Source organism: Lygodium microphyllum, chromosome 25, assembly GCF_053477565.2.
Source record: "Lygodium microphyllum isolate KBCC chromosome 25, Lygodium_microphyllum_v1.1.10, whole genome shotgun sequence".
NCBI lineage: Eukaryota > Viridiplantae > Streptophyta > Polypodiopsida > Schizaeales > Lygodiaceae > Lygodium > Lygodium microphyllum.
This window is the reverse complement of record NC_141159.1, coordinates 121,058,781-121,071,755: the sequence shown is the minus strand read 5'-3', so window position 1 is coordinate 121,071,755 and position 12,975 is coordinate 121,058,781. Positions and strand designations below refer to the sequence as shown.

Genomic DNA, 12,975 nt, shown 5'->3' with positions numbered 1-12,975 from the left:
CAGCTAATCTCTTGCAATTGTTTTGGGGAGAGGCACTTAAAACCGCGGTGCATATTTGCAACCGATCTCCACATCATGCACTTAAAAGTGGCATCCCCGAAGAGGTTTGGTCTGGCAAACCTGCTCATATGACCACTTAAGGGTTTTTGGTTGCGAATGCTATGTACATATACCTGTTGATAGCAAAACCAAACATGACATGAAATCTCATAGAGGCATCTTCATGGGTTATGGAGATGAAGGTGAAATGGGCTATGGAGTTTGGGTTCCAAGTATGAAAAAGGTGCTATGCAACCGGGATGTGGTATTTAATGAGTCAAAGCTGCTGAAAAATGTCACATCTAATGACTCAAACAAAAAGAAAGTTAAATTTCAGCATGATCAATACCTTGAGTAACCATCAGCCACTGAAAATTCAGCTCCTTTTGATGCTGATTATGACAATCAACGTATCATTATTGAGCCAGATGAAAATGGGTAGCAAGGGGACGCTGAACATCAGCTTGAGCACTAAAATCAGCATGCTGAAAATGAATTACAACAGCCTGAAATTGTATTACAACAACTTGAACATGCAGTTCAACAGCCAAACAATGAGGTCATTGACATTCCCTTGGATGTGGATCCATTACCTGATAACACAAATCATTGGGTAAGGTCTACACGTGTAAGAAGACCTATACAAAGATTTAATCCTTCTTTGGACTGCATTTTGCTCACAGATGAAGGTGAGCCTCTTACGTATACAGAGACCTTACCATTTGAATTAAAGAAAAAGTGGGAGCTAGCTATGCAGAAATAAATGAAGTCATTGTATCAAAATGATATTGTATCAGAATGATACTTGGGATTTGGTTACATTGCCCAAGGATAGGAAAGCCATTCCTAACAAATGGGTCTATAAAATCAAATGTGTGGATGGCAAACCCAAATACAAAGCCAGACTTGTGGCTAAGGGCTATACACAAAAGGAGGGCATTGATTTTCACGAAGTGTTTTCTCCTATTGTCAAAATGACCACTCTTCGAGTGTTATTTCCCATTGTAGCATCTATGGATCTTGAACTTGATCAGATGGATGTTAGAACAGCATTTCTGCATGGTGATCTGGAAGAAGAGTTGTACATGAAACAGCCCGAAGGCTTTGTTGTACAAGGAAAGGAGCATTTGGTATGTAAGCTTAAAAAGAAGTTTGTATGGTTTGAAACATGCTCCTAGACAATGGTAAAAAAAAATTGATGCCTTCATACTCTCACATGGATTTAAAAGGAGTAGTGTAGATCACTGCTTATATATTAAGAAGTCTGATGATGGAAGCCTTATTATACTTGTGCTTTATGTGGATGATATGCTTATTGTTGGTAAGCATAAAAGCCAGATTAATGCATTGAAAAGACAGCTGAATTCAGCCTTTTCCATGAAGGATTTGGGTGCAGCTCAACATATTTTGGGTATGCGTGTAACACGAGATAGAGAGCAACAGCTCTTACGCAAGATAATGACAAGCAAGGGAAGGCACATGGATCAAGAGAGCTCTGATTGCCAAAGCTATGGATTGTAGTATTCAGCCTATATACCCAATATTTTTGTAGTGATTTACTATAGATCAGTCCATAAAAGAACCACCCTTGCTCTTCTAAAGTGTTACCCCTTTTATGAGCTAATTGAGAACCCTCATTAAAGGCATTAAACTCTTCTTTTCCCTTCATGAATCCTTTTTTACAAATCCATGTTTTTTAATGCCTTATTCAGTGTTGAATTCTCATCCTAGCACTTTATCTTAAGCTTAGCAAAGCAGATTGCCCAAAAAATGATAAGGCAACCAGTTCTATGAAGGGTGTTCCTTATGCTTCAGCTTGTGGATCACTCATGTATGCTATGGTTGCCATTAGACCTGACATTGCTTATGCAGTGGGAGTTGTAAGCAGGTTCATATCAAATCCTAGCAAAGCACATTGGGAAGCAGCAAAATGTATCTTACAGTACCTTAAGGGCACACAAAGAAAATGTATTTCCTATGGCAAGGGTACGTTAGATCTGCAGGGGTATTGTGATGCAGATATGGCAAGTGACTTGGATACTCGCTAGACTACTAGCAGGTACATCTTTACCTTGACTGGTGGGGCAGTTTCTTGGTGCTCTAGACTGCGAAAAATAGTAGCACTCTCTACCACTAAGGCTGAATATATTTCAGCCACTTAAGCTTCAAAAGAACCAGTTTGGCTTGGTCGTTTGGTCAAGCATTTTGGGCTGCCCACCAAAACACATGTACTTAGATGCGATAGCCAGAGCGTTGTATGCCTGGCTAAGAATGCCATGTTCCATGCACGTACCAAACATATTGATGTTCGATATCATTTTATCAGACAAGTTCTAGATGATGGTCTAGTCACTCTGACTAAGATCAAATCACACGATAACCCTTTAGATGTTCTCACTAAAAGTCTTGCAAAAACTCAACATGAGCATTGCATTAGACTTGTGGGAGTTGGTTAAAGGTTCGCTTCGGACTTTTAAGTGGGAGGTTGTTGGGTGTAAAGGCCCTTCACGCTCTCCCGTGTATCTCCTGTGTATATATTACTTCACAAACATGAACTCACCCTAGTGGGTGTAAGTGTACCGTACCCTAAGTACAAATACATTTTTTTATTATTTGTGTGTACCACACTGGTACACACCTATCCGTCGACTCACTCTCACTCTATCTCACTGTTCAGCACTATTCAATTCAATACTATTGAGCACCTCAATTAACATGCTTGCTCTCTGTCTCACTCTCTGTTTCCGCTTCAACTCTACAAGCCTATCGCTTGGCAATGGATATTGAAAATGCAAGCTAATCAGGTGTTATAATGAAGCAGCAAATGGAGACCTTCAAACAACAAGGCAATGCTGAGAACAAGCCACCTAGGGCTAGATAATGATGGGATACAATCGGTGATAGCTGGATAGCAGATGGTAGGTGGTTGATGGCTGAAATCTACACGGTAGAGTGAGAAACCTGTACAAAAGAATGAGGCTAAATGGTAGGCAACCTATCTATTTATAGATGTTGAAGGATGCCCTAAAAAATTAGGGTCTTGGGGGACCACTGAAACTCTCTTGAACCACACACCAAATTTAAGTTTTTCATTAATTAAGTGTATTTTGGGTCTATTTAAAAATGCTAATCAACTATAAAGTGTATTTTAGCTCAGCACCCCCTCTCAAGCCCAAAATTGAGCCTAAAATGGAAGGCCAACAATGTTTACGCCAAGGCGTCCCATCCCAAAGCAACCAGGTCATTGGATAAAGGATGCACATTAGCTACCCAATTGTGAATGCAAGGAATAACATGAGAATGACAATACTTTTGAACTTAACCAACTTGATCAATTATCACCATGATAATTAAGGGAGAGAGAGAGAGAGAGAGAGGAGTCGACACCACTTTGAGAGAGGAACCGGCCCCTCCGTCTTCTCACAAATTCATTTAAACAAAACCACGTTTTTAAGAAACCCTTCACCTGCAGTTTGCGTTTTTGCATTTCTACGTTTTGCGTTTAGAGTTTGCAGCCCCAAAAAGGGGCGCCATCCTAGACTAACTGTGCCTATTTATAGGCCACTCTCTCATTCATTCCTCATAGCTGATTCATTCAGTCCGTCACCTCTTCTCTCCACCCTCTCCACTACCCTCACACCCCTCCAGGAGAACATTGTGGTTCGTGGTTTGTGGCTGTCTTCATCATCTTCCTTATGCTACGGCACCCTTGGTCCCTTGTATCACATTCACTCCATGACTCGGAACTTCATCATTCCATTCATCAAAGTTTCTTCTCTCTTCTCTTCTCTTCTCCATGTTTGCCGAGTTCACTCTATGTTCCTCCCCGCAAACCCTACTATCTTGCTGGTATGTCATCTTTTGACATGGTATCAGAACTGAATCTGCTCAAATAGCGGCAAAGATCCTCCACTCTAGTGAAGGCAAAGACCGGTGGTGGGTTGGGCATCCACTTCTCTTCTTTTTCTGCTGCATCAAAATCTCGTTTTTGCAGGTTTCAGGTGTTATTAGCTTGTTGCCGACACCCCGTTCGCGGAGGACATCTGCCCTTGCTGTCCATCACTGTTCCCTACAATCTGGCGCCTGTTTTCAGCCCTCCACACGCTAATTGCTATTGTTTCTGCCTGGCGACTAACTGCTGAGCATCTGCACTGCTGTCGTACAGCCCGCCACGTCAGCAAACTACTGCATTTGCAGACCCCAGCTGCCGCCTTGACAGTTTTCTCTCTCCTGATGCAATTGTTGCAGTTTTTCTCTCTCCTACAGGCTGTCCTGCCTACGTTTTTAGTCTTTCTCTCACCTGCTGCCTGCATTTTTAGTCTTTCTCTCTCCTCACTACTGTCTGCATCAGATTCAGCTTCTCACTGCTGCGTTTGCTGGTGTTTGACATCCGGAGGCTGCCTTGCTCCGATTCGAGATCCGTTCGGAGTACGACACACTCTCCAACTCATTACCCCTGCCCTGATCCTTGAGATACAAGAGTTCAAGGTTCAATATTCATTCACTACATAGTGTGTTTGCTGCATGAGTATCGTATTATTAGTAGTCATATCATTTCATTTATTAACTGTGTTCATTGTCTCTGAGTTATCCTAACCCTAACTTTGTTCTTTTATTAGTCTGTGCTTTGTCCATAGTTACCCTCGTACGTAGTGCGAACTGGTTCGTACTATACCGTTCGTACCGTACCGTACCGTACAAATTCGTACCAAAAAACAAGCACTTTTTTTTTCTTTTTTTCTTTTTTTTTGGCGTGGTTGTTGGTGGTGGTGGTGGTTTGGATTGTTGACTGTTGTTGTTGTTGTTGTTGTTGTTGTGGTGGTGATTTTATAGCCTTGATCGATCAACCAAGAAAGGGGGTGAAAGCTTGAATAGACTCCTCATACATGTTTTGTTATTATTTATCCTAGAGCCCAAGGCCATACATAAGGTATTCAAGCAGTTCCATACATTTCTAATTGATGTCCCATCATTTTTCACAATATGTTAGTGTCATCAATAAATAAATTCAGCACCATTTGAGAATCATCAAGTAGCTTAATCCTATTGATTTTACCTTTGTTCACAGCTCATTTTGCACCACCCAACCCAAAGCATTAGTACACATTGCTAATAAAACTAGGCCAGAGGATAGCTTGGCCTAATGTACCTTCTGAGAGTACACGAATTAGTGAATGTACCATCGGTAGCTACTTTAGCCTTAGCAATGCCAAACAAAACCATAACAAAATTCATAAATCTTTTACCAAAACCTTTGGTGGTTTGTTTGGTAATTGTTAGTCTCACAGGTCATTTTGGCCTCTTGTAGACGTTAATAAAGCATCTCATGTCATTTCATCTCTCTCTCTCTCTCTCTCTCTCTCTCTCTCTCTCTCAACCTTCTCTCTCTCAAGCATACATGCCTCTTATTTGTATGATCATTCATGTATGATGTATCCACTTCTATGTATGTACTCTTAAGTTGTAGCGCATATTGCGCATGCAACATATGCCATATAGATTTTGGCGTGTTACCCTCAAGTATTCATCTTATATACTCCAATAGCATTGCTATTTAGACTTTAAACATCTATTCTATCATCTATAGTTCAAAATAATGAAGTTAATTTTTTTTTCGTACTAATATCGTACCGTACCTTATAAAATCTTAAATTACCATTTAGTACCATATTTTATCGTACTGTACTTTTCGTACCTGACAACTATGGCTTTGTCGTACGGTTTCTCTTTATGCTTCTGTTGAGAAACCCTTCACCTACATTTTGTGTTTTTTGCGTTTTTGTGTTTTACATTCAGGGTTTGTATTTAGGGTTTGTAGCCCCAAAAAGGAGTGCTATCCTAGACTGACTGTGCCTATTTATAGGCCACTCTCTCATTCATTCCTCAGGCTGATTCATTCAGTCTGTCACCTCTTCTCTCCAGCCTCTCCACTATCCTCACACCCCTTCAGGAGAACATTGCGGTTCGTGGTTCGTGACTGTCTTCATCATCTTCCTTGTGCTACGGCACCCTTGGTCCCTTGTATCACATTCACTCCATGATTCGGAACTTCATCATTCCATTCATCAGAGTTTCTTCTCTCTTCTCTTTTCTTCTCCATGTTTGCGGAGTTTACGCTGTGTTCCTCCCTACAAACCCTATTGTCTTGTTGATACGTCATCTTTTGACAACGCGTACCAAGTGCCTAAACCATATACAAAAGGGCTAATTTGCTGCAATTTTACAAATTAGAGTTTTGAAACTCCAGTTTCTGCAAACTCTGGACAAGAAGTTAATTTTCTTCTTTGGTGCTTGAATTAGATCAAGCTAAGTAGAAAGTGTTTCTTGGATGAGAGATAGATAGGAGAGTGCAAAGCATACGGCTCAAATTTCAACATGAGAGCTTGTTTCAAATGAAGAGAGAGACCTCTAATATATAGACGTAGGACTTGGGTACTCAAAAGTGAAAAGTAGAGGCTACAAATGACAAGTCTTTGTTGAAAATGACAAGTGTAGTGACACTTGTCTCTTCAAAATGACACATGTGCTCTTCTAGATGCCACATGTCACTTTTCTAAAGAAAGAAGCTTCTAAACCTTCTACTCTAAAAATTTCTCTAACCATTAAGAATCTGAGATAGTTGTTGAAGACAAAATTGTTCTTTGTGAAATTCTAGAGCCTTTGACGCGAGCAGAATTTCCATTTGAGCAACTTCTAATAATAGTAACCTTCTAAATTTTAGAAGTTGTCAAATTTAGCTTTTGAAGAGCTTCATTATATAGGTTCACCAGTTCATGGTTTGTTTCTTTGATCATAAGCATCTAGTTTCACTTTTTGAAACCGCTCATAATATAGGCTTCTAGTCAATGTAACTATTTGAGTGTAAAATTCTTAGTCATCTGAGCTTTCTAATCGATCTAACTGCCTAACTAAACTTTTAATTTCTCTTGGGCATCTCATCAATGACGAGCCAAGCTTAATTATAGAGTGTATTAGCCATTAGCCACCCTTAAATAGAAAGATGAATATTTACTCATATTTTGAAACACTTAAATATATGTCCTCTTTGCTGAATTCTTTTTTGAAGCAAAAGGGTAGTATTCATCAGTTCACTGAAGCAAAGAGCTTGCCACAGTTTTTGGATGGAAGCCATTATGTGTGCTTGCCATATTTTGAACAAATGCCCCACCACAGCATTAAAGAATATCACAACTTTTGAGGCTTGGAACAGCCAAAAACCTTCTATTGGGCACTTTCATACTTTTGGGTGTCTTGCATACACACACATTCCCAAGGTACTTAGAAAAAAGTTAGATAACAAGCCTATCAAATGCATTTTTGTAGGATACAGCAATGAGAGCAAAGGATACTGACTACATAATCCTGTCTTTAAAAAGTTATTTGTTAGTAGGGATGTACTTTTCAATGAAAAATCAAAATTATCCCTTGTTACTTTTCACACATATCAAGTTGCGAGTGATGTATTTGAAGGGTTGCTACCCATTTCATTTGGTGATTTAGTTGGAGTTTCAACGAGTGAACTTAATATTCAGCCAGCTGCTCCATTGGAAAATGCAGAAAATCAGCCAATGGTTGATCTAAATATTCAGCAAAGTGCTAAATCTGAAATTCAGCAAGAGCTTGTGCACAGTGAAGAGGCAAGACAAATGCCTAGATGGTATTTACAGACTATGAAAGATAATCATTGGATGCTCCCATGGCTGGTCGTACTAGAAGGCAAGTGCGTACGCATGATACTACACATACCATGGAGTTTGTTATGGCAGCAAATACAATTGATGATGAGGAGCCTGAATGTTTTGAGGATGCACAACATAGTGTGCATTGGATGGCAGCAATGCAAGACGAGTTTAATTCCATCATTAAGAATCAAACATGGGATTTAGTGTCTTTGCCTACTGGGAAGAAAGCCATTGAAACAAAATGGGTCTACAAGCTGAAAAGGAATGCAAATGGAACCATTGACAAATATAAAGCCAAGCTTGTAGCCAAGGGCTATGAACAGAAGAAAGGCATTGACTATGAGCAGACATTTGCTCCTACCTCCCGCATAACTATCATCAGGTCTATAGTTGCTTTGGCTGCCCATTATGGATGGATTGAGCATCAGTTAGATATAAAGACTACATTTTTACATGGGGAACTTCATGAAGAAGTATATGTACAATAGCCCATTGGTTTTTCAGTTGAGGGATCCGAACACTTGGTTTGCAAGCTGAAAAAGGCTTTATATGGCTTGAAACAAGCTCCTAGAGCTTGGTACGCAAAAGATTGATGCCTTTTTACTCAGCCAAGGGTTCATTAACAGCTCATCAGAGTCTACTCTTTATGTTGTCCCGTCGCTACACGCACGCCATGTAAAAAAAATGTAGAGTATGGCGTTCTTATTGATTTAGAGAGCCAATGCCATTTTAGACATTAGTGTTAGTGTCCATGGTTCAAAAGTATTAGACTTTAGCCTATTTTTTATATTTCAGATATTATCTCTTGTAAAAATCCATAAAACTGTAGACAACTTCTAGATTAGGATGACATGTAAAAGAAAGCATGTAGCTTTCAACCAGTTTGAGAGGATTTTATGTAAAAAGAGAGATTGGCGAAATTACCCGACGTGTGACCGCTATTTTCAGGTAGTGAATAGCACTCCGAAGTGGAAGATGAGATGGAGTGATCTGGCAGAACTCTGATCAGGTGTCCTGGAATTTTACTCTCCTTTCGGAGCCAATGGAGGCATCAGACTGGCGATTTGAGCAGCATAGAGGAAGGTATTATTTTATACACGTTTTTGCTTATTAGAGTTATATATTCTCATAATGCTGAAAGAAACTGACATGCTTCATCTCTGTTAGTATTCTTCTACATTTTCTAATTCTTTTTGGGAGTATTCTTCTACGTCTTCAATTTCTTTGAACCCCTTCTTTTCCGTCTACTCCTCTCCCTGAATCTACCTTCACCTTACTGTCTCTTACCCCCGTGGTGGACTTTCGACACCAAACGCTCTGATACCATGTTAGGGGAAGTTTATGCTATCATCAGAGGTGAATTCCGGAAGATATTTGGGCTGATTTGGGGCTGATATCTTCGGCCATATTCAAAGAATTAGCTACAACAGTGTTCTTTTAATTCATTTCTTACTCTACAGAAGATATCTTATCAAAATATGCAAGTATTATGTGCCCCTATGGCAAGGCAATGTTTAGATGCTTTGAGTTGAATTCAAAGGAGCTTTTTCTCTTATTTCTTGGCTGTGGTAACTTATCTTTATCAAGAACTCAATTTGAAACTCTCTTGAAGCAAGTCTCTTCGCCTTACAAGCCTTGTAATTGACTCATAAGCTTTTGTTCCTAAACAGTCTACATTGAATGTAATCATGCAAAGTTGATTTATGCTATGGCATCATGTATGAATGATGGGATGCAAAGTTGTTTATGATACATGACAGCATACTGTACTTGATTTTATAATTTATGATTGCTCTTACAGTCAAGAAAACAAGCTTGATTTGAGATAATACTCTTATGATCTTTGCTAAGAACATGTAGTTGGAAGCTCTATTAACATCTTCAAGGACTTGGCTTGAAACCTTCAACCCTTCTCTTATCTCTATCATCTCCGGAGTCTAAGCTCTTAAACCCCCTTACATTCTTTTCTCTCAAACCCCTGTGATTGACCGTGAAGTACCTCTTGAACCTTTAAACATTCACTATAATCATAGTTGTCAGGTACGAAAGGTACGATATGGTATGATACGATAAAATACAGTACTAATTGGTACCTTATGATTTTATAAGGTACGGTACGATATTAGTACGAAAAAAAAAATTAATATGATTTTTTAAATAACAAAAACCATAAATCATTAAATGATAGATTATAGAATACATGTTTAAAGTGGAAATAGCCATTTCATTATAGAATAAGATGAATACATGAGGGTGACCATCACGGTCGCATGGGCTACGTAAAACATGCGATACAACTACAGTCTAGTATATCTGATACAAAAAAAAGGCCTATGTGACATGTCATATGAATGATGAATCTATGATGAGACATCACTATCATCATCATCATCATCATCATCAAAACCATCTGAGTGCTCATCAAGAGAACCTAAAGATAACTCCTCGGCATCTGATAATGAGACAGACTCATACTCATCCTCACTGATGAGGATACCATCATCGTCAAATGATGGCTCCCTAGGTAGCGGCTGTGTAGGCAAGGGGGGGATGTCATCATGAGGCACACGATATGAGCTACTAGAGCCCTGCCTTATATATGTCTGCAAGCCACTCAAACCACCCCTCCTTGATGATGGAGGGCATCGAATGACCATGCCCTTGCTACCACCTGCTCGAACTCCTCGCCCACAAGCACGCTGACTGCAAGTGTCACGAGTATCTGCTGCTATAAGCTCTCTATAGAGCTCTCCAAAAATCATCTCCTCCTCCTCGTCCACCTCCTTATGTACACTTGGAAGAGTGTCACCCGTCAACTTAAATATATCAGCATTCACCTACATAATGCAGTGATGCAGTAAGATTGATCATGATTCATTGTAAATACTAAATGCTAAAGTCTAAATTGTAAAGTATAAAGTTTAAACTTCAAAGTTCAAAGTTTAAAAGTTAAAACAACAAATTTTAAATGTTATGGTTAAGTGTTTAAACTTTACCTGCTTCGGACTATCCGTGCTCATCATAGCCCTCATCATGCATAAGTTAGTGCGGCAATAGACTAGCCGCTCTAACTGTCATGTGCTAAGACGATTACGAATCTTTGTGTGAATGAGAGAATAGGCACTCCAATTTCTCTCACATACACCCGAAGAGCAATCCTGGGCAAGGATTCTCATGGCTAAGGGCTAAAGGATCTCCAGTGCGTATCCAAAGTTTTGCCACCAAAATAAAGGCTTCACAAGTGACTCTCTCCTCCAACAAGTGGGAGAAGCAAAAGCCACATACCCTCTCCGATCTGCACAACATCCTAGCTCCTCTAGCACTGCATTGTGGTCATCAACAGGGACCACACGAGTCAAATAAGCAAGCTGGTCTGAACGGAACTCTCTATCATCCATGACCGTCGGTGACTTGTAGGCTGGATGTACCAATGCAGCAAAACCATGGATGGGCTTATGCATCCACGCCCATCTCCTCTCTGCCATCTCTAAAACATGTGCACGCTATGTCTTTGTGATCACTGTACAAGCACGTGCCTCCGCCAATGCCGCTCTAAAGAAGTAATCGAGAAGGCCCATGGTGGACCCCTCGCAATCACTCATATGTAACACCCTATAAAAGGGAGTCACGACAATGACAATGGCACGGACTTTTTACCAAAATTGCTCATTAAGGCACAAGCATTGCATGGCTTTGGCCTCCTCTATCTCATGCTCATCCCACTCATTCCATAGAGTGGACACCACTGTCTAGCGCAAGGCGGACCGCACCTCATAAAGACGCTCCAACAATAACCACATGTAAGCAAAGCGAGTTGAAGAAGGCTTCTTCAACTCAAGTGTGCTATGCTTACAATACATCGCAAGCACCTTTACCTTTACCGTGAAGAATGTGACAATTGATGTAGCTTTGCAAACCACCCTCTTCACCCACTTGAGCTTCCCAATGTCCTCCATGAGCAAGTCCAAACAATGACTTGCACGTGGAGTCCACACAATGGTAGAAAAATCGGCCTCAAGCAAACAGCCCATACGCCGACAATTGGATGCATTGTCAGTAACAACTTGCACTACATTTGAGGGGCCCACCTACAACCACAATTTACAAATTACAAGTTATGTATAAATCAAATTTCAATTATGAATCATGATATTATCATAATGAAAGAAAGTGAAACAAATTTAAAACGCAAATTGCAATGTATATCTCAATGATAGCTTGTCGAATGTGACGGTAGATGAATGCGCCCGTCGTTTTTCTCCCCCTCTTGCCGGTATCTACGGCCCGCAAAAAGTAAGTGTCAAGTGGACATGAGACGAGTATGTTGATGATGCCCCGTTTCTTACAATCACTCCATCCGTCGGTGAGAATGGAGCAACCATATTTTATCCATGCAGCTCGAATAGGATCGAGGGCTCTATCAATCCTCTCCTTCTTTTCATCAATCTTTCTCATCCTCATGTCGTTGTATGTGACACCGGTCCATCCTTCACATGGACCCACATTGACTATGGCTTTTACCATCTTCTTCCATTGCTCTTGATTTAGAACATCGAATGCAAGATTGCACTCAATCACCGTGCGTGCAATTTCAATGTCTGCAAGTTGTTGCCTTTCTCTAAGAAAGGCAACCAATCCACGCACATGACCGGGTGCTTGAGAGAGAGACGATTGTCTCTCCGGCATCGCATGAGCCTCCACTCTTTGTCTTTTATTGGAGCCGGATGCGGATGTGAAGCCCCCACCACCAATGGTAGAGGCCTCTCCCGCATCGGTTGAAGATACACCCACATTGGATGCTTCCTCGTTAGTAGACATAGGAGTTGGTGCCAATAAGCCACTTCCTCCTCGTCTTGTGGATCCCCCTCTCATCTTGGCGAGAATCTCCTCCGTAATGTTTGGAGGGATCTCCTTGCATGGAGCAACTTGCCCCCCCCGTCTTGGAAAGATATTGGAGAAGCCGAGTTGCACCACTTATATAGCGCTTCCCGCAATACTTGCATGTCCAATGGTGGGAGTTGGACTTCTTTGTGTCCCTCTCCACATGGATCGCATACAAATTGAAGGCCTCATGCTTCTCACGAGTCATGGGGCCGATGACAAATAAAGAGGCCCGAGAGAGAGAGAGAGAGAGAGAGAGAGAGAGAGACTCTTGAAACTTGAAACTTGAGTCTTGAAAGTTGATAGGGAGGGAGACTCGAGAGGCCTGAGGGTTGGGGTAAATTTGAAAGAGAAAGACTGAGAGAGAGGGAAT

General features: G+C 40.7%; 1 protein-coding gene and 1 pseudogene across 1 annotated transcript in view; both read right to left on the bottom strand.

Annotated features, from left to right (window-relative positions):
• Positions 1-12,975, bottom strand: part of EMB2763 (ribonuclease II family protein) — a 148,799-nt gene that overhangs the window by 31,709 nt on the left and 104,115 nt on the right. The gene's annotated exons all lie outside the window — the stretch shown is intronic.
• Positions 10,056-11,788, bottom strand: LOC148014682 (uncharacterized; annotated as a pseudogene).